Raw genomic sequence first — 23,448 nt, forward strand, 5'->3', positions numbered from 1 at the left:
AGCATTCACGCAAGAGGGCGAATCAAGACAAAACAGAATAAAAACCTGTTGTTTTGGGGTGACAAGCTCCGGGCCTGCGATTTCTGATGCCGCCCTGAAGTACGCTCCCTGCACCCAGCTAGATGGGAAGCACACCGGTCGCTTCGAACCATTTACGACCTTCTCCTTTGCAGATCCGACCCAGTACCAAAAGGAAACAGCGTTTCCATAGTGTCCAGCGGCCAGGCGACTAGCCGATCCATTGCATGTCAGATCTCTTGAGGCCCCGTCGGCGCAGAAAATCTCCTCTGAAACCCTAGAACTCTGATACGCCTCCATCGCTCCCCCTTTGATTAATGACCTTTGATATTAAATATATAAAAATAATAATATTAATTTTATTATATGAGATTTGACGTGTAGGATAAGCAAAGAATAAAGACAAATAACACCTATTGGTTGGACTTTGATGTGCGGGAGGCATTTTCAATGTGTTTAGTTCACAACAAATAAAAATATATAGAGATGAGATGTTAACAAGAAGAATGAGATACTAGAAGATTCTTAATACGTTTAATATTGAGAGATCATGAAAATTTGTAATTGTGGGTGATTCCAATGATATTAATATCATTGGTATTTGAATGTCGGCTCTTTTCAATATGTTAAAAATTCCAATTTATTTTCAAGAAAATTCTAGTTATCTTATTTTCCATTTCTGAATATCATTTATTCAACATCTTTTGACTTCTCAACACATTGGCAAGCTCATTAGAAAATAAAGTGGCAAGCTCATTAGAAAATAAAGTGGCCATACCTCCTTTGGAACTATGTGGGCTAATGGGTCCAACCAATTCCACCCAATTAGGTAACACTTATACTATGAGATGTGGATTTGGTGGCCTCTATAAATAAGAGATTGAGAGTTCACATTAGGGAGGTCTTCCATATATGGCCTAAAGATTAGGTTTAAATCCCTCATCATAAATGCTATAGAGGAGATCTTCTTCACTTGCATGAAACCTAAAGGAATGTACATTGGCTCGAATGACGCATAATGAGATTTATTGTAGGTCTAGAGCCAAATATCTCTCCATGTGGGGGCTTCTAAGCTTGTGGCATGTCTCTATTTCATTCTATGAACCTAGGAGCTTGGGGATTGAGCACGAGACATATAGCTAGGATTTAAATTCTCCATCATAACTGCAGTAGGGATGTTTCTCTTCATCTGTGTGACAATGGTGTGAAAATACCCTAGCTCGAATAACACAACATGGGAATTAAAGTGTGCTCAGAATTTGGACCTCCCACACACATGGGCATCTATTTTTATAGCCCATGATTGCTTCAACAATGACATCTGGTAAATTGAAGAGTGATTCATGATTTAGCACTTGTGGAATGCTCTAAGCGCACAAATTGATAGGCATAGGGGTAGGATCTCCTCCAATCTTTGGTATAACTCACCTGTAAGAGTATTGAAGGTTGGTCTCCTCTGTCTTCGATGGTACAACAACCAAGCTTCAGGATCAAGTCATTGCTCTCTAATTACACATGGACAAGATGAAAACATAATTAACATCAACAATGGAGATTTTGATTGAGCATCGACACTTGAGTCAAGAACAAAATGATGAAATTAATTGCTTGAGAAACAAGTGGGATGTGCTTCAACGATTGGAATTTCATCCTGCTTCGTCTTTAGCCTCCTTGGTGAACTCAGTCTATCCTCCTTGTACTCCCCTACAAGACCTAAATTTGGCAGCCTCTCTAGACACCATAGTTTCTCTAGGTGTATTTCATGATCCATATAATGTAGTCTGTCATGCAATCAAATTTTGTTTATTCTTGGGAGTCTTCTTTAGGGATATGCTTTCAAAACTCTTGATTGTTTTCTAATTTTATCCTAGACTAGGAAAGTAGCTCACTGCATTGTCATCTTCCTTGAGAATTTTTAGAAAATAATGTTATTCAAGATTTTATATGTAATATTGTTATGTTTAATATTTTGCTAATATTGGGGAGTCTGGAGCAGGAGGGGTTATTTTTCGCCTCGACAAAGAAAGAGAGATCCAGTATGCTTGGGGACTAAGAACTTCAACCAATAAACAAACCAAACATTTAGCATTATGGAAAGGATTAGACTTGGCAATTTGAAGGGAAATCTGCCATCTTTCTATCTTCGATGACTCGATGATTGTTATCTAGCAAGCGATCAAGCTAAACAAGAACCCATAATATATTCTAATACCCATTTTATATAGGTTAAGTTTTCAAATCGTCAAATCTGATAGTGTGGAATCTTATCATATTAAAATACATATCAATCCAGTGGCAGATTCGTTAGCAAAAAAAGGTGCCACATTGAAGGAGAGCTGATCTTGGATGAGGAAAGCCCATTCACAAAACCTTGCCATGAAAAGCATGAAAATGGAGTTTGTAGTCGAAGCCACAAAATGAATTAAGGGATGGGACGTTTGTTGTCCCTCTATCAGAGCATTTGCTGATGTAACAATATACACTTTCACTTCCTTAATGTTTCGGTGGCTCATTTTATATGTAGAGATTTGGAACTAGGGTACTCATGTCTTTCAAGATTTGTTAGTGGACAGATGTATAACATTTCTAAATGGTAATAAATTTGAGTGGAGGTGGAGAATTAGTAGCTCCACAATTGATATTCAGGAAATAAACTTGAGCTTGTAGGTATTAATGGATCTAGGCACAAATTATAGGAAGGAAATTATGGTTTTGGATTTCTATGCCTAATGCTTGAATGGGAAGCAATGAGACATTAAAGTTGAAGGGAGGGACAACTGAAGTGGGGGAAGGCAACATTGCATGGGTATAAGAAGAGGAGGCATAATCCTGGTATAGTAGTGTGGCCCATTTAGTTTTCAATCCATCTGGGTGATTCAAAAGACAATGTCGCAATATTTCTAATGGAGAATCACTAGAGTGCCAAGAGCAAGAATAATAATTACTACTTAGCCCAACCATCAACTTCCATGGAGTTTATTATTAGTTTAATTTCTAGGCAGGGAGAAATGATCTTAACCGAATCACAAACACGTTTTTATTTGGTCAATGAGAAGCTCAATCTGTTGGATGCTAAAATGGTAAGGTTGCAAGTGACGACTGACTTGTTGAATTCCAAGATGGGAAATTTGGCCCTTCTATCTGAATTAGAATCAACCGAGGAGAGCAACAAAGAATTTGAAGACTTCAGGGTGTAGTGGGATTTAAACTCAGATCCACAATCGGGGATATCTGAAGAAGATTCTACTTGAACCTCATTGTCAGGACTTGTAATTCATGGACCTAAAGACACCCCTGATCTAGGGGTGAATCCCGGTGAGTAGTTTCTACCGCTATTATAAACTATGTTTTGTTAATTCATAATAGTCTTAGAAGTTTTTTGGATAACATATAAGGATAGTTTGTTCAAAACAATGGAATGTAGATAGAGGAGTATTAGAGCCAGTATTTTTTGGTTTATCTTGAATATAAATGTAGAAGATATAGTCCACTATGTAAAAGGTTCTCGCCTTTACACCACACTGCATCAATATAAAACTCATAATCGTTACTTAAAAAAAAATTGCTAATATTATTTACTAGTTATTCTCGATGTGTGAACCTTTCTTCAAGTTTTGCACTCAAAAATATGTTTGCATATTGAGAGATTTGATCCGTCTTGGCACTTGGTAGATCCAGAGTGTATATATATATATATATATATATATATATATATTTACTCCAGATCTACCAAGCATCGAGAGGGATTAAATATCTCAAGATGCAAACATATTTTTGAGTGCAAAACTTGAAGAAAGATTTGCACATTAAGAGATTTGATTCCTCTCATAGCTTAGTAGATTTTTCATAAGATGGATCTACATTGATTCTTAATAATATTATCTATACTATATAAATTTCACATCTCCAGATATACAAGTATTCTCTTTTTTAATTTTATTAAGACCTTGATTTAATCTCTATGCAATATCCACATAATATTTTTAATAATAATGAGGATAGAGCATTTAGATATATCTCAAAAATAATTATAATTTTTTTACTTTTAGATCTAATTAAAAAAATTATTAAATTAAATCAAATTAATAATAAAATATTTTGTTTGTGTATGTGGTATTGATAAGTCATAGTATCAGTGCATGGTATTGTAACAAAGCTATACACATGGAGTGAATATCCATGATTAAGAATCTTGTTATATTGCAAGTTTATTTAAAGTACTAAGTTTTTATGTGCTTATCAATTAAATTTAAATATGTTTATGATATCATTATTTTAATTTATATGGTAAAATGGATCTTAATTTATGGCTATTATTTATATGTTATATTTTAATGTGATATGTATATTATGATTTTCTTTTACGTAAACAAATATTTATAATTTTATTAATAAAAACAAAATTACAATACATATTAAACTGAATTTTATTATTTTTAACTTTTATTAAACTAAAGTAATATTTAAATATTTACATTTATTTACAGACACTACAACATCTCTTCATATTAAATTTTATATCATTTTTAATTAAATAATTATAAACAAATATTTATACCACTAAAATATTATCTCAAATTAAACTATAAAATACTTCTCAATATAATAATTAAAATTATATAAATGATATAATTTAAATAAATTTAATATTTAAATATATTCTGAAATTGTAGATTCAATTCAAAGAAGTAAAGTAATATACACCTGGATAAACTTTAACAAGAGGTAGGAAATTGAAAAATGTATTGTGGCTTTGAATGAGATTAACCGTTACGAAGTTCTGTAACCATCCATTTGTATTGAGTTTCACGTGAGTGTTGAGTATTGACCAAATTGCTCCATGGAAAGAGCAATGCCGCGTACAATAAGTAATCGTGAGAAATCACGATAGCCCTGGCTGACGGATGTGACACATTATTGATTTTGACATTTTTGTAAAATTATATATATATTAATTAATTATTTGAAACGCTGCAAAGCAAACATTTTTAAATAAATTTAATATTTTAAATATAGTTATGTATTTTCCCTGGAAAGAGCAATGCCCCGTATAGGAAGTAATGGTGAGAAAGCACGATAGCGCTGGCCGACAAATGTGACATTTTATTGATTTTGACTGGGTTTTATTTTATTGATTTTGACTTGGTTTTATATATATATATATATATATATGAGAATAATGTATCAATATTTATATTATATATATTTAAATATTTTATTGAAGGTTAATATTTTATTAATATTTTATTAAAAGTTTATATTGACATATTTTTAAAGATAATATAATTTTTTTTAGTTGAAAAGTGATAATATAAAATTTCGTTTATTTTTAATTATTTTATTTCTTTTTAATAAAAAATTGATATAAAATTATGTTACTTAATATAAATATAGAAACATTTAATTTATAATTAAGGATAAAATATTTATAACTATTTTTATTTTTTTATTTAGTGAATATTTTTTTTTAAATATATTGCAACTCTAAATTAAATACATTCCAGCTAAACTTTATAATATACCTCTATCTATATATCTCTATACACAAATGAGAAAATAAAAAAAAATACTATTAATAAAATTTAATCTTCACACTAAAATAATATTAAATACTTTTTAAAAATACCATATAAATACACCTGCCTTTCCTTGTATACACTTAAAAAAGATAATCTCAAATACCAATACATCTCAAAGTATACAATAACTTTCCTTAAAATTGATTAAACATTTTATAATTTATATTTTTAAAAACTTTTCTTCGTTTTATCCAGCCCAGAACAACTGGGGCACGCCATATTTGGTGCTCTACATTGAGTGTCTCTTCTCCTAACATTACAATAATATTGTGGGAATTTTTTTTAGTTTGTTCCACACGTTATATATTACGCTTAAGAAATGGTTTTCACAACAACTCAATTACTGCCTTACAAAATATTATTGTTTTATTTTTTATTAGGAACGTGTGAGTGGTCTTTTAATGGAATGCTCAACACAAGATGGGATCACGAGGCCACTATCCCTATGAGAGGAGAGGGACATGGCATCGATGCCCCATGACATTGTGTTGGTTTATTTATGTGTCATACTTGTGTTACCATTTCATTGGTTATGTTGTTTGTGTTTGATTTAATTACACATCTTTCTTAGTATTTTTAGTATCATTGAGTTGTTAACCTTTTTGTCCTTGGAAGACTAGCATGGTTTCACATTAATCATTCCCGAAGGTGAATAATTATGATGGCACACGTGAGACATCTCTTTGCGCATGAGGACAGTGACTAATAGTTGGTATGCACTTGTCTTTTGTACTTTCAATCTAATGGTGTCTAGTATATTTTGGGAGTTTCAGGCTCAATTGCAGGTATTTAAAAGGAACATTGGTAATATCTATATCATTTTAGGCTCTCCTCCCTGCAGAGATTCATCCCCTTCTCTTCCTTGTTGAACTTATTATGTTGAGGCCTGATGAGTTCCTCTTTTAACAACAATTTTGCCAGTAACATCTTTATTTTTGGCCTAAGAAGCTTATAATTTCTACTCCATACTTGCCTTATCTATTCCTCATACATGTATATTTGCATAAATTCTCAAACTTTGTCTTTTCTGTTGATAAATGAATAACTAAGGGTATTGAATAGTAACTTATGTGTGTGTGGCTTGCATAAGATTGTAGTATATATATATATATATATATATATATATATATATATATATAGTGTGATTTGAATAAAAGGTGTGGGCTACTAACTTATAGGGTTGTATATAATCTTCCGTGACTCTGCTATACTACAGGATGTTCTATGGGCAATCATTTTGACGAGTTCATATTATACTACTAGTTTATTCAGATTGAAGCATATTGGTAAATCATCTTCATCAGCTCCATGTTGGTATTTTGACAAGGCTCTATTTGCAAATCTTATTTAATCAGGAATATGGATTTTGAATGTGAATGGAACCTACATATGAACAAGTCTAGGTGGCATATCAACAAGCCTTCATTGACCATCATGATCGAAGAACACGAACTTGGCTTAAGTGAGTTATTTGAATGTCCAAGTGGCATCCCTGTGGCATTTTGTTTGTAAGTGGTTGCAGTCAGCTGGTTTGGTTACACGACAACCTTAATTGTATGCATAGACAATTGTGGCTTTGAGGTAGCTCATTGATTGTGTTAGCTTTCCATAATTTCGTAAGGTTGTGAAAGAAATTGCAAAGGTAACCACAAAACCACTTTTAAGTTTAGAAGCTAGCCCTTCTAGACTCAGAGAGGGATCTCTCTATCAGATTTAGCTTTGTTTGATTTGGGATTTTAGGCTAGATGTGAAAGTTCAGAGTTTTGTTTTTGAATTGGTTTTTCTGGAACAACAAAGTAAGGCCATTGGGAAATGGATTCAGAAGGGTTTAAAATGATCACCTACAAAAATAGGAAGACCTCAAGATGTAAGTGAGAAAGATAATTCAGTTCCTTACAAGAGATTCAATACAACTGAGAATTAAGCTTAAGTGAAACAGGGAAAGGTAGGCATACTACTGGATCTTTGTAGTTTGTGAAATGGAGGAGGAAGAACAAACTAAGATTCACTTTAAATATAGAGCATTGTTACCAGAATTCTATATTTAAACTTTCATGGAAAACATTGATATTGTTTTAAGCCAGGACAAAGTGTTATGAAACAAATTATGAAATTAATTCTCTTTAAAACAATAGAGGAAAGAAACACACATGAAAACAGAGAAGTAACAAAATAACAGTAAGAAGCACTTCACCAATATATATGACACATGAATCCTGGAACAAATTTCTTGTATTAATGAAAATGGTCACTTAATCTCAATGATCAACTTTACAATAAAATGGTAGTCTTTCTCAGTACACATCCCTACAGTGATACTTCGAAATTTGAAGTATTTATAAAAATTATTACAAAATATCTTCTTTGGAAAATATCTAGAATTGCTTGGAAAGATATTTCAAACTTATTACAAAAATAGAACTTAAATCAAGGAAATTTGACACTGCTGGAGTTGGTGGCACTATTTTCCTGGGTTGTTGGTGATGACTAGATTTGAAAAATAGAGGATTTGCTTTTGATTTCCTTCTGGAGGCTCGATGACTATTTACTCTAGGAACTCAAACCATTTGGTCCTTTTCTCCTCACCTGGAAGTTTAAACTTAATTAACTTCCGATAAGTCTCATCTACCTCTCTGTATTTTTTGAAGGTAGGCTTGCCAAGAAACAAATGATTGATTTCATGTTTAATTAGCAAGTCATAACTGAGGCCTTCCATGAATGCTTTTCCTGTAATTGTACCCTTAACCTTATCAAATTTTGACTTGTCTCTGGCAATGGAGCACAATTTCTGCTGATAATCTTCAATCTTGACCAATGTATCTCCCATCCCTTCTAGACCAGGGAGACCTTTCTGATGCAATATATTAAATTTCTTATGAAACCTTTGTATAATAGTCTCCATACCATTGCATTTTCTCTCTAATTGCAGCATCAAGTTTCTCTTAGTGAGAACCTTTCTCACTTCCAGGATGGTGTCTGTTATGTCCTCTATATCTAGGTCTTCCAATTCTTCTCTGGATTTTGAATTTAAAAACCTTATCAGAGCAGTGGCATCACTGGGTCTGGTGCCAAGGTCCCTTTTCACATCTGTTAAGAGTCTCTTTGATTTCTATGCACCAATTCATTTTGTTCAAAGATGATCTCAATGGATGGCCATATCTTTGTGATGGCCTCATTTATCTCCAGCCATATGTTCTCTTTAGCTTGTGCCATGGTGTCAGCCATAATGGATTGGTTTTCTAGATATTCTATCCTTTGTGTGAGCTTGTGTGTTTTCTGTAACTCTGCCAGATAGACAATATCCACTTTAATTTTTTGTTGCAAATTGTTCAGTTTTGCAGTCAACTTCTCAATCTCTTGGTCTTTAATGGACATGTTTTCCATTGCTTTGGCTAAGTCTAATGGTGTGTTGCTGGACTGTCCTTCTGTTGTTGTAACTGCTATTGCTGATGTTGATGCCTCTATTGTCGATGTACTTGTCACTCGAATCATAGACAAAGGAATGGCCTACACTGAAACATATTGTTGTTCTTTTTCTTTTAGGAGTATCTCCATTTCTTTCTCCATCTTAGCAATTTGATTGTTCTGTTCAATAATAATTTTGAACAGATTCTCTTTTTTCTTTTCCTGTTCTCCATACTCCTTAGTTTGTGGATCTTCAATGGAGGGGAGTTTAAGCTATTTTCTCAATGCTGCTATATCTGTATTTTTATTATTTATAATCTCTTTAGCTATTGTTATATTGTTGGGATCATATCCCAATTTAATGATCAGATCTTCCAAAGACTTTATCTTTGTGTCTTTGGCCAGAGAAGAAATCCTTTCCAGTTTTAACTGTGCTTGAATGTTGTTTACAGAGACTTGGAGCTTAGCTGCAACCATAGCTGAATTGGTGATAGTGTTGTAAAGCATCTCACCAGATTGTTTATGGAAGTCCATTTGGTCTATAGGATGGATCATATCTGTATCAAAAGAAAAAATGGATTTCTTGTAGTCATTTGTTGATTGAGGCTGAGAAACTTTGGGCTCCAGGAAAGCAACTTGCATTTTTCTCTTCTCAGTATCAAAGGCCGAAAGAAGCCTATGCTGGGTGGTGGTTGTTTGCTTCCAAAACTGTGAAAATGTAGTAGCCTTGAGTGCTTGATTTTTTGCTTTGATTTCTTTGTAGATGGAAAAAATATTATGATCTTTCTTTCTCTGTTCCATCTCTCCTATTGGTGATGAAACATGTGTATCTATTGTTAGTGAGGTCATCGGAGATATAGGAATGGTCTCCTCTCTATTTGACACTGAAGGTATACTTGAGCCTATTAAGATAATAGGTTGTTCTTGTTCTGCACTCTGTTGTTGTGTCTCTCCTACATCCATGGTCTTCTGCCTCTTATTGTACACTATGAAATCCTTTGCTGAAATCTCTATCACTGAAGGGGAAATGGTTTCCCTTGGTCTTTTTTCAACCTTTTCCTATGGTACTGGTGTCTGTGAAGTTGACAACACCTATTCTTCGACCTCCTGTAATGTATTCTCCTGCCATTCTTCTTGGTTCATGAATTTCTCTATCTCTGGTCTGGAAGTATGGGCATAAGGAGCATACCTTTGTTCTACCCTCAACTTAGAAATTATACCAAAGGGTCATAGGACCATGTAAAACTGTGCTTGAAGTTCATTTGCTTCAAAATGGCATCTTCTTCTTGTCCTGTTGATCTTGCATTGCATGTGAAGGGACCAATTTGTGTTTTTATCTTGAATTGTGCTTTCTTCTTGGCTACCAGGAAGTGTAGCTGGTCCATGTTGATCATTTGGCTAATAAATTCTAAGGCGAAAATGTGAATCGGAAAAAGCTTAGGTAGTTTATGAGGGGGAAATTCACACCCATATATCTTGATCTCTGTATAACTCTGGTATAAATACCATTCTCCTTTCTTGGTTTGGTCACTTAGGTGCAAAATTATGTTGATCTATGAATGTATTCTTGGTTCTGCATCATCGCTTAACAAATTGGCTTCCATATGCAAAAATTGATCCACAAAATCATTGAATGTGAATTCAATGTTGTTCTTTCTGACTAGGGAGGTCCAGTGAATGACTAATTGGGGTTTTCCTTGACTGTCTAACTTCTGTATATAGTGTATATACACTATATATTTATATATATATAGTGTATGAATACCTCAATATTTAGAAGTAAGTATCTTATATCTACAATATTATATATTTTAACTTTGTTTGAGAATTTTTCTAAGTTACGAATCATGGGCTTCTATGCAACTTCAAAAGTGGTTGAATAACTGTGCTCCTTTCTTGCTAGTACTTATCTTACATCTACAAGACATATGTTAATTCTTGTTTGGTTTCTTTTGAGCCTATGCACTGTAGAAAGAGATCTTCAAAGATTAAGATATTAATGATGCTAGATTTGGATAGATATCATTGTTAAGGCAATGTTTCCATGAACAATTAACCACACAATACAGAGAAAAGAAAAATTGAATTCTTAGTATTATTAAAAAATACATTTTCAAGCATTTATTTATGATAATAAGGAACATTGTTAAAGCACTTCTTGTGATAGATCACTGGTTCAAATCCACATATTTGTATTCTTATTATTATTAAAAAATACATTTTCAAGCACTTATTTATGATAATAAGGAACATTGTTAAAGCACTTCTTGTGATAGATAACTGGTTCAAATCCACATATTTGTATATTTTAATTCAAAAACTTTAATGAAATTCTTACCAACATATTCATAAGTTAAAAATCCAAAAATAAAACAATCATAAATAGTTAGTTTACTATGGAGGAATCATTATATTGATTAAGCATGAAATTACAGTGCAAATGATTTAGTGATTAAAACAGTATATTATAATGTAAATATTTCATAGTCTCTTGAATAAGAAGGTAATTCAAGTAAGACATAATTGACTCAACAATATCATCGTTTCTTTGTGTCAGTGCAATCTATAAGTTAATTAAGAAAAATACAAATTACAAATAGTTTAAGTTATTTTTAAATTAAAAAGTTATTATGATATATTTATCATTATAACTTTACTATACATATATTTTCAATATAAAAATATTGCAATGTTTATATTTATTTAACTTATGTATTTTTATAAATTATCATATTTTTTTCCATATAAAAATATTATAATGTAAAGTTGACAACTTTTAAAAGTAATATATTATATTTATTTAGTTTAGGTAATGTATTATATTATTTAGTTTATTAAATTTAAAAGATGTTCTTAAAGATGTTCTATAAAATATTAAGTTGAATAAAAACACTATTTTAATTTAAATAAAAAGCCAAATTGAATAGAATATTTAGTATTCCAAAATCATCCAATATTTATAATAAAATCAAGTTAGATCGAATATTTATTTAGATAGCTTACAACATTTATAAAAAAAATTAATAAAAATATCAAATTAAATAGAATATCTTATCACCAAAATAATTCAAAAATCCAGAATAATAATATTTATTATCCCAGAATAATTCCAATATCAATGAAATAGAATATGTATTAGTCAACTTACAATAATAAATACTTTTTGAATAAAAATATTAATTTGAATGGAATATCTATTATGCCTATTAATAAAATATCTTGGTAGAATAAAATACTTATTATTCCATTCAAGCTTTGTACCTGTGGGTTAAAAAACCATTCTTAACAGTTCAAAAACGCCATTTTTCCATGGTATTTCCCTCTCCCTGAAATCAGTAGTTTTTGTAGCTGCTTTGTTGTCTGCCAATATATAATGCATGAGATGAACTTAAAAAAAGATTACTATCTCTGTTTCTGAAAATATTCCATTTTAAAGAATGTAAAAAACACATCATCATCTTCCATGTTTATGTTCCTTGTAATGGGCAGATGGGGTTGAATCAGGAAAACTAGTGGAGATTTAGGAACTGGTATCAATTGGGGAGTCCGTTTCCTGGAAAAATATGAACAGTTATGCCCAACAAAGTCAAGGCTTTAGAATGAAAACATTCTGTGACAGCTAGACTTTAAGCACTGCGATTGATGCAGTTTTCACTGAGAAATAAGTGTTCTTTTATGTTTAATTTTCATGAGGAAGGGGTCTGTCAATGAAAGCCCTGAGTAACAATAAGGTCAAGACAACTGTAACAAGGAAAAAAAAAGGTTAGATTTCAGAGATCTTAACCCAGAAACATGGTAAGAAAAATGACATAGAACAAGTTATGCTTATTGCACTTCAAGAAATCTGTGATTATCCATGGCAGCATTGAATTCCCAAATTATTCTCTAAAATTCTGAGAATGGTGCACCTAAGCTTTATGGTATTTTTAGGGAGAGTTTTGTTTAGGTATTAGCCTAAACAGAACACAATTTAATTTTAGGAAATTTGTATTTCCAATACTATCCTATGGCTGAGAATTTCAAATGATACTTGAAAACCATAGTCAACGATGATGTCTATAAAAGAAAATGATCTTAAATAGGCTGTCTGTAAACTATAATTCATTTGGCCGGTAAACTAACCTAGTTGCAACAAACTCATATGCATATGAACAATTATGGATTGCTTTTCAGATGGTAAAAAAAGTATTTTAATGTCAACAAGGCTTAAAAAACATATCATATAAAACAGTGATTTCACTATTTTTGTACTTTTCTATATACTAATTTCCATACCACTTTGACTCCTTCTTATATACAATCTTCGTACTTTTTTTTGACTTCTTTCACATATATCAACAAAACTAAAAAAACATATCATATAAAACAATGATTTCACATTCAACACCTCTGTACTTTCCCATATACCACCTCCTTACCACCTTGGCTACTTTCCCATATAGAGTCTCCGTACCTTTGGGCTCCGCTGATTTTAATGTGTGGAAAACATTAGAAAATGGACACGTATGAAAACCGCCCGCCGCAGCGACGAGAGAGAAATTTAAGACCATGAAATCTTGAAAACGCGGAAACTTCGGTGCAGTCAATTGTTTTAATCCCGATATCGTATGACGCTGAGGTGCAGCTATCTTGGCCGCTACTGTGGTGCCGCGTGTAATTGAAAAAGTCCGTTGTTGGGTACAGGAAAACGCCAAATTGTAATGTAGTTCTCAATGAGTCAGATGTTTTGGATTTTCTAACCAACCTCTTTTAACACGTGGTTTTTGACCCTTGTGGTTGGGTAATTTTTTGGTTTTTCTTTTCTATTTTTAAATTGGGCAGAGGTTTTTTAAATGGGTACAGGTTTTTCATAATAGTAAATTTGACTTATGTAATTGGTAAAAAATAAATGTTTTACATATTTTTTTAATGTTAAATTATTTAAATATAAAATAAAATAAATTAAACTATTATAAAATTTTAATAAAAACAAGATCAAATTTAAAATTAATTTTTATTATTAATCAAATTAGTGAATGAAAAAGAAAATTATTAAAATTTAAAATAATATATTTTTTTTGGAATTTTTTTGAAAATTTAAAGTTAAGTTTTTGAAAAATTTAGTTAATTTAAATCAAATATATAAATTTAAATTGGGATTAAATAATTAATTATAAAAAATTAAATTATAATATTTATGTATATGAACATTAATATAAATATAAATGTATGATGATTAATTTAGTTCTCAGAGTTTGAGCTTTCTTCATTAATTAAAGTATCTTTGCAATTGAGAAGTCAAGGGTTCAATTCTCTCAACACTCTAGGGATCAAGCTTCGTGGTTGAGTGGACAACAAAGTGATCCTTTGGGTTGGATGTGATTGGTACAATGTGATCTCTTCTGGTGGATCTGCTTGATACAAATATTCTGAATATTATGTGGACATTTGAGTCTATAAACCACATAGAAAAAAAGCTTTAATCTTGGATTCAGGGTGACAATATAAATATTGTTATGGCCATTTTTAAATGAAAAATATCTTTGATTAATATTTAGATATATTAATTATAAATAATAAAAATTAAAAATATAATATTAACTATAAAATTAACGGAAAATTGTTTCATTAACTATAAATGAAATGAAATGATATTTTATGGTCTATGAGACCATTAGTTCCCTTTTCCTCCTTTTTGCAATTCAATCATTTTCCAATTCAAATTGATGATGAGGTAACCCAATCTTCCAACAATCCCCTGGCTAAAAAGACAATGCCAAGAAACCGATGCTAACATGTTCTTATAACTTTCTCTGATGTCTTTGAATGCATCACATTCCAAAATGAAATGTTTTTCCAATTCCATAGTGGCAGAGGTGCAAAATGTACACACTCGTTCTTCCCAAGCTTCTTTAGGTCTTTTCCACCGTCATGTTTCACACTGAGTTGATGTGAGTTGGTCCTTAATTGAGCAATAAGAACCTTTGCCCTCCTTGAAATGCTAGCTCCAATGAACTCTTTTTGTTGTAGATGAGACGTAGGGTTGAATTCCTCAATGTAATATTTCTTCTTTCTACCCATCTCTACTTTTGACTTTCACTTCTTCATAAAGTCTATGGACAGCAGCTCTATAATGCACATGAATTTCAAGCTCTTCCATTCTAGGCCACAACTTAGCCCTAGGGACTGTGTCAAATGTTTTTTTGAAGTCAACAAAGCAACAAAATACTTCTTCTTTGTCCTCCCAAACCTTTTCAACAAAGTATCTCAATGTGATACCATGATCCACTGTAGAATGTTTGGGCTTAAAACCTGCTTGTCCTCTTGCCCTCTATTATTTTACTTCTTCCCACTTACTAATTATGTCTTCTACCATGCTGTCGAAAAGCTTTGCAAACAATGGATTGATCATAATTGTTTTATAGTTGGATGGATTATTAATGTCTCCACTTTTAAAAAGGGGTATTGCTAGGCGAGTTGTCCAGACTCTTGGAAATCCTTGTTGAATGATGTTGTTGAATATTTCCATGGTGTGTGGTGCAAGAGTGTTCATTCCCCATTTTAGATACTCTGCTTGAAGTTCAACCAAGTCCTTTGCCTTTCCTATTTTCAGCTTCTTAATTCCATTCTCCACCTCCTGTAACGTGAAGAGCTTTGAATTTGTGTTGATCCTAGGGGGGGCTCCACCTCAAATTCTTTCTCATAGATTTGCCTTGCATATTCAAACCATTGATTGGCTGTAATATTATTTTCAGTTTGCTTCTTCCTTGGTTGCAGTTGCCGCCAGAAAAGCTTTGGATTATTCTTGCTTAAATATATTAACTCTTCTCTCCTTGTTTGTATGAACTCATCTTTTTTCCTTTTTCGTATCTGCTTATATAACTTTACATTCATCTTCTCCTTTCCTGCCTTTTTCAAGTTTCTCCTTGCCATTTTGCATTCCTCATCAAACCAAGCATTTACAGGAAAACAATTTGATTCTAATTTCCTATTTTTTGCTCTTTTGCACTTCTCAAGTGTACTTTTGTAACATACCCCGGTAACCTCACATGTAAAAGCAGGGAGTTAGAATTTTTTTATACAAATTACCATCAATTAATTATCCAAATCACAACTCCACATTCCTCATTATCCTTTAGATATAATATTCATTAATGCATAAAGTAAAATGCAATAGAGGACAGTAAGTTGCATAACCATTGACAACCACTGTTGTAGTATATTATCATAAACTGTCTCATGAACCTTGCACCCATTTCATGATTTCCTTAACCATATTAATTAATCACATACTTGGACATTAGGATTATCACATCAAATAAAGAACCATCATCATCAAGGATTCAACATCATCAAACTGACACAAAAGGCAATCACACCATTGAACACTGATATACCCTGGAAACCCCGTAGGGTGAAAACCAGCAAACGTTTAATCTTATTATTAAATGCTCGTGAGGGTTTTCACCCCTCACTCAATGGCTTATAAGGGATTCCATCCCTTAACCATTGTTATAAAATCATTACAATGAATTATCATTAAGTTGTCACATAACTAGCTAAAAGCTAATACATTTTCCATGAAACCCTTTACTTACATACCGCCACATGCAACATTCCTTGTGGCATGATTGTTCTGGTAATGTACAATCCTGCAACTCGTACTCATCTGCATGGACCATTAATCATTTTCCTGCCACAACGTTAAATATAATCTATGCCTTGCGCAAGTAATCCAACTTTACCTGCCCATGTTATCATTATCAACATTGACATCATGATTACATTTATAAATAATCATATTAACTAGCATTTCCCTTCGCATAAGCACATATTCTTAGAGGACAAAATGCTAAGGCATTCCTTTGAAGGGACTAACCAAAACATCAGTTATAATCTTCTTACATGAAAATTTACATAAACTTTATCAAAAGATCTAGTCTTGTAGCTATTACTTTTGATGCATGCAAATATATAAAGCAATCTCACACAACCTGTAGTCTTTTCCCGCATGCGAATATATATCCTTTCTAATGATAGCTAACATAAATCTCATGTGCATACACACCTCATTCAATAAGAAACTAAGATAATAATTATGTTAGCATAAAAGTAATCTCATATCATTTTCCTAAAGAGAATGGCTCAATAGTTCTTCAATCCATACAAAGAATATATCTCTATAACACATTGACTATACTTTGTGCATCCAATAGCTTATCATAAGAGCCCTCCTTTAATGTATGCAACACATATTCCCTTTTCTACAATTCTATCAACATTTCATGTAAACAATTTCATAATTCTTTCTTAGGAAGTCATTATAACCTCATTTCTCTATCTCCCTATATGAAGGTTTCTCATGCTTCCTTTTCGAGAAATTATTATCGATATCCATCTTTATGCATAAAAATCAAGATACAATAACAAGGTTAACTTACCCTTTTATGCACCAAAATCAAGAAATCGACACAACTCATCTAACAAGACAATCTTTTCAAGAGATTATTATTTTCAAGAAAGTTAACATAGTCACATTCTCTGTGTACACACAAAATCATATTTCCAAAGTCACAATAGCCACCCTTATGTGCATGCAACATGTGTTTTTCCTAACATAATTACTTTTACTTCAATGCACATAATCTTTTCATGAAACAAGTAAGGATTCTTGATATGATATGAACACTATTCATATGTCTTTTAAGAATAGGAAACTCTATTTTTGTTTCAAGAGATCTCTCATAAAAGCCTTCATTTTCATACATGAAGTATGCACACTTTTTTTTAAGATGAAACTATATTTATGTGTATATAAAACATACTCTTTCTTCAAGAAAATTAGAAATGAATATCTATGTGCCTAGAAGCACATCTTTAGTTATTTCTATCATGCATGTAATGCATAATTATTTCACTAGAAACTTAGAAATTAGCTAGTATCACAATGCAATTAGCATATATCCTTTTTCAAGAAACTTTTATTAAATAAAAATACATATTTTAATTCAAGAAAAATTGGCCACTTTTCACACTATGACCTCAGGAAGTTTATATGCCTCACCATCTTTTCTCAAGAAGATATTTTAGCTATTTAGCAAGGATTTTGTTCAAGAAAATGACAAGTGACCCAGCGTTTCACACACAAGACTCACATGTAGTCTTTCTAAGAGGAACTACATATTTTCTTTATAAGAAAAACTACATATTTTCCTTAGCTTTTAAGTCCACTCATTTTTCTCATTCCTCTTTGCATACTATTATGCATATATTATCTATATTTGGTAAAAAAAAATCCTTCAAGAAGATACCCAAATAAAACATACACATATTTTTCTTCAAGAAAGCGAGCAAGTTACTTATCTTTTCATTGGATTGAGCGTCCAACAGTGAAGGAAATGTAGCCTAAAACAATAAGTTCTTGATTTTCTGCTACGGTTTTATCCAACAGTCGAAAATGCTGAACCAGATCCGTTTCTTCACAAATGCCATTGAAAGAGCGTTTGGACTCCCAGACGTCTGAGGAGTATGGCAGAGCCTCCAACTCTCGGTAGTGCTTTCTGAGTGTGGCCGACATGATTGAATGACAGCCCAGAGATTTGAACATGGAACATAATGGTGGTGATAATTCGGCTGCAGCGAAGAACTACTCTGCCAATATGAATAACCGAGCAGATATGATACAAGTTATATCAAGATTGGCTTTTTGTAACTCTGGGGAAGCTATATACTTATATAGCTGTGCAACCTGACTTTTATTGGGAGTCTGCCAAACGGCAAGGGAGGTTAAAGAAGAGCATGGAAGATTGGAGACGGCAAGCAGAGCTCTTCCCACTAATAATCAATGGCAGCTCTTAAGACGTGACCCCCAAGCTCATTCCAATTCCCGGTTCTCTCCTTTCTTTTCTCATCCTTATCAAGAATTAGTTTTCATAACTGATTCGTAACTTTTTTATTTTTATTTTACCATGAGTTATTTTAGGGATGTTACAACTTTTAATTATATTTGTTAACTCATGACTATTGAAGCTTTTGAAACCAGTTTTCTCCTTCTGAATTAATCTCTCTAACATTGTCTTGAAAATAGTACAATTTTCTTGTGTTAGAAGAATTTTGCCCCTTGATTGTGATTGTCAAGAGCATTGGGTTTTCCTCCTATTCTGCCTTTCTTCTAACCACGATAACCTTATATAAATTGGGTTATGGTCTGATTTTAAGTCCCAAATATGCTCTCCAATACTAACTTCGTCTATTTTTTCTATCAAGCTTTCTGAACACATCACATAGTCAACGACACTTGCCCCATTGTATCCATTGTATGTGTTGCAAGTAAAGTTCCCAGACCTTTTCCATCTATCTAGACCATTGCAAATAATTAAGTTGAAAGCCCCACATAGTGTAAGCAACTTCTCTCCAAAATGATTGCTAGTCAAATGAAGGAAAATGAGTTAATGTAAGTTCAGTTTAATTTTGTATTTATTATTTTTGAATGCCATAGCATTGAAATGTTTTAATTATAATAATATTTTTATTTTCAATTATTAATATAATATAAAGGAGATGTTCAACCTTAATTTAAAAGATAAAAAATAAATAAAAATTGTTAGCACAAAGCAATAGACAATTCCAAAACACCGTGGAATACAAGAATAATAAAAAATACTTTAAACTAATTATGATATTAATCGTCATCATTAACATCATCACACACATTTAAAAATATATATAATTATTTAATTTATCTGAAATATTAGATATCAACTTGATTTTAAATATAAATGAAATTTGAGCACTAAGAGTTCCATAGTTATTCATATTGCTTGAGACTTTCGGATATAAATTGTGTAGAGGTTTTCCCTGTCCATGATAGCTTATCAACTTATGAATTGTCAAGGGATGGAGGGTCAACAAATTTTAAGGTCAAATAAATGTATATCCGAATAAATGAAAAATTAGATGAAAAATAAGAATGTGCATTCCACTTTGATTGTGCAAGGTTACCCATCAAGTCTGTTATTTCAATAAATTCCTCCTTGATTTTAGAGAAATTAGACCGAAAAACCCAATGACAATTATTATTGACCAGTAAAAACTTTTGAAATTAAGTATAGAAATTTAAATTTTAAATTAAGTCAAAGTTTGAAGATAGATTAATATATTTATTTATTTTATTAATTTCATTTTTAATAAATAGAAGAATTTCCAGAAAAACATAAAAATTATTAAATGGTTAATAGTTTAGCTAAATTATAATAAAGAGACTGAATGGTAGTGGACAAAGGAGAAAGTTTTCTAAATAAATTTATTTATAATAAAACCTAAAAATATATATTTAATAAATAACCTAAATTATATATATATATATATATATAAATTATATTATTTAACTATTAATCCTATAAAATAATATTAATTAAAAAATATACTCTTATTAAAATCATGAACCTTATTAAAGCATTGAATCAAGGTTCATGATTTTAATAATAAAAGTATTATAATACATATGTAAAAGTATTGAATCATGGATTTTAATAAGAGTATTTTTTAATTAATATTATTTACAGGATTAATAGTTAAAAAATAATATTAATTAAAAAATATTCTTATATTAAAATTATTCTGAGCGTTGACTCAATATTTAATATATATAAAATTTAGGTTATTAATTTAATATATATTTTTAAGTTATTATAAATAAATTTATTTAGAAAAAATTTCAACTTTGTCTTTTACTATTCATTTATAATTTAGTTAAACTATTAACCAATTAATAAAATTTGGTTTTTTTTAGATTTTTTTTTTAAATGAAATAAATATATATATATTAATCTATCTTCAAACTTTGACTTAATTTATGGAGTATTAAATTAAAATTTATTAAATTAAATAAATTTAGTTATTAATCCTATAAATAATATTAATTTAAAAATTCTTTTTATATTCAAATCATCGTGAGCCTTGACTATATATATATATATAATCTAGGCTATTAATCTAAATATAATTGATGGTGAACCACTACCTAGTTAGGGAACCTTGACCCTCGACGCGTGAGGGTCAAAGTTGAGTTGATGTTAGGGAGGCGCACCACATTGCCTAATAAGAATGGTACCACTCATGTCAGCAGACATCGGTGGGCTAGAGGGTGCGACCAGGATCGGTGTACCTGAGGGCTGACCTCCTTTAAGGGGCCGCATATTACTGATGGACTTACCTAACTTGAGGGGGCTCAACAGTTGTAAAAACCCTGACCTAACTTGAGGGGCTCCTCAGGGAAACCTTGATGGTGTTCAAGCCTACAAACAGCCGCCCATTCTTTTAGGGATGGGGTCCCTTTTGGGGATGGGGTGTCCCTTGACTCCTTTTGGTGTCCCTTTTGGGGGTTGTCGTTGAATACCCTAAAGGGTAACACTTTTTGTTGTGCGTATATATATATATATAAATATATAAATATATATATATATAATATATATATATATATATAATTATTTATGTTATTATAAATAAATGTATTTATAACCCCCGATGCGGGTGACACGACCGAGGGCATCGGAATGACACCTGGTCACCATGAGCGATCCCGAGCATAAGAAAGGCATTTACTGCAATCCGCCGTCGGGGATTGCAAGCGTGAGTGCTGGAGCGAGAAAGGACGGCACTTTACTGCCTTGTCCGGGTTTCAATTTCGTTTGCAGTGTGCAGTTATGGCATACAAGAATCGAGACAATGCAGAGGAGCATAAGAATGTTGGGGGTATGGAAAATAATGCATTGGGTCGAACTCAGATTTTTGAATTGGGAGTATGGTTGTTGGCTCTCAGAGCTAAGGTTCAAGGCGTCCCTCTGGCAATTGAGGGTGGTATCAAGTCTGCAAGGGTGGGCGACGATTGTTTCACGCATTCCCTCTCATCTTACCAGACTCTGTTCCGCTTTCCTGCCTTCAGCGACAACATGGTCAAGCAACGACAGCGCCTCATCAGCCGCCGAGGCTCTGGCAGAGGCGGATCATCTCGTCCCTCAGTCGCTAATGCACCCTCTCGCTGCTGCCGCTGTCTCTGCCACCAAGTTGCAGAGGCTCATCCCATCCAGGCGAGCCAGTTCATGGATTCGGGCAATCCTGATTCGGGCTCTAATCCACTTCCTGCGTTTGGAACAGCGGTCTTCTCCTTCAGCAATGCCCAGGGAAATTCTCGTATTAACGCCCATGTGTCTGTCCTTTTCTTGGAAAACCGACGGAGGAAGGCGGGGAGCCACCCAGCACACAGCTTCATCAGGCCGAAAGCTCAAGGGCCGCTGAGGGTATGCCAGAGGATCGCCCAGAGCCGAACATCGACCCACCTACGACTCAGGAAGCGCCTTCGTCAGAGAAAGCCAAGGTCGATTGGGCCCCCCCCCCAGAAGGTATGTGCTGGATTTATGAAGAGGAGCCGGACGAATAGTCGTCCGCTCGCTCAGTCTCTTCCCTTCAGACGATGCTCTGGTTTTGCCATGAATCGCCATAACGGAATACTGTATGTCTTGAATGTCTTTGTTTGGTTCTCGAATTATATATTTCAAAGTCTGTCTAAGCCCCTGCGAGGGATATGGTTGAAGGTTTTCTTTTTCTCGTCTATGCCCCGGAATGGGATGACTATTTTTGCTCTCAATGTTCCTCAATGGTTTAAAGCCCCTGCGTGGGCAATCAGTCACAGTGGTAGCGCCCCTGCGAGGGTGACTTGTCTCCAGGATAGGGCCCCTGCGCGGGTTTTCAGTCTTAGTGGTGTGGACCCTGTATGGGTGGTATTTTTGAGCACTGTAAATCCAGAGTGCCATCCTCTGCCTCTGGCAATATGAACTCTTGGCTGTAACTGTTTTCCTTTTATTGTATATAATAGAATAGCGTAGTCTTAACGAGAAAAAAAAATAATTGTATTTATAAAACTTTCTCCTTTATCTGATATTATAATGAATTATTTTCATTGGTCTTAAATTTAAACAAAATTATATTGTTAAAAAGTTTAAATAAAAAATTATTTATAAAATTTGATTTCTAATTAATTTTACTAGTTTTAAAAAAAATTAAATTAAATATATAGATTTAAAAAATTTATTTTAATATCCATAACAATAACATTCCAAGAAAAAAATAAAAAAAAATAAATAAATATATAAATATATATATATATATATATAGAAAAATTATTGAAAAAATTAAATAAAAAATATTTTAAAAATAGTAGTTCATTATCAATATTTGTATGTAATAATTAATAATAATAATAATAATAATAAAATCTCAATGGGTGTGGCTCAATAAATTTGGCGACGCGGGTAACATAGCCCATCACTATAAGTGCCCCTCCCACATTTTCCCAATTTCACTGGCCTACCAGGGTAAACTTGAGATGAAGATTTACTATGACATGACCTGATCTCCCAACTCTAGTTAAGTAAGTAGGGCCTACAAACTAACCACCGATTGAAAACTC

The sequence above is a fragment of the Pinus tabuliformis genome, chromosome 5_1, assembly GCF_031772625.1.
Source record: "Pinus tabuliformis cultivar Carrire ecotype Pingquan chromosome 5_1, CPIR1, whole genome shotgun sequence".
Taxonomy (NCBI): domain Eukaryota; kingdom Viridiplantae; phylum Streptophyta; class Pinopsida; order Pinales; family Pinaceae; genus Pinus; species Pinus tabuliformis.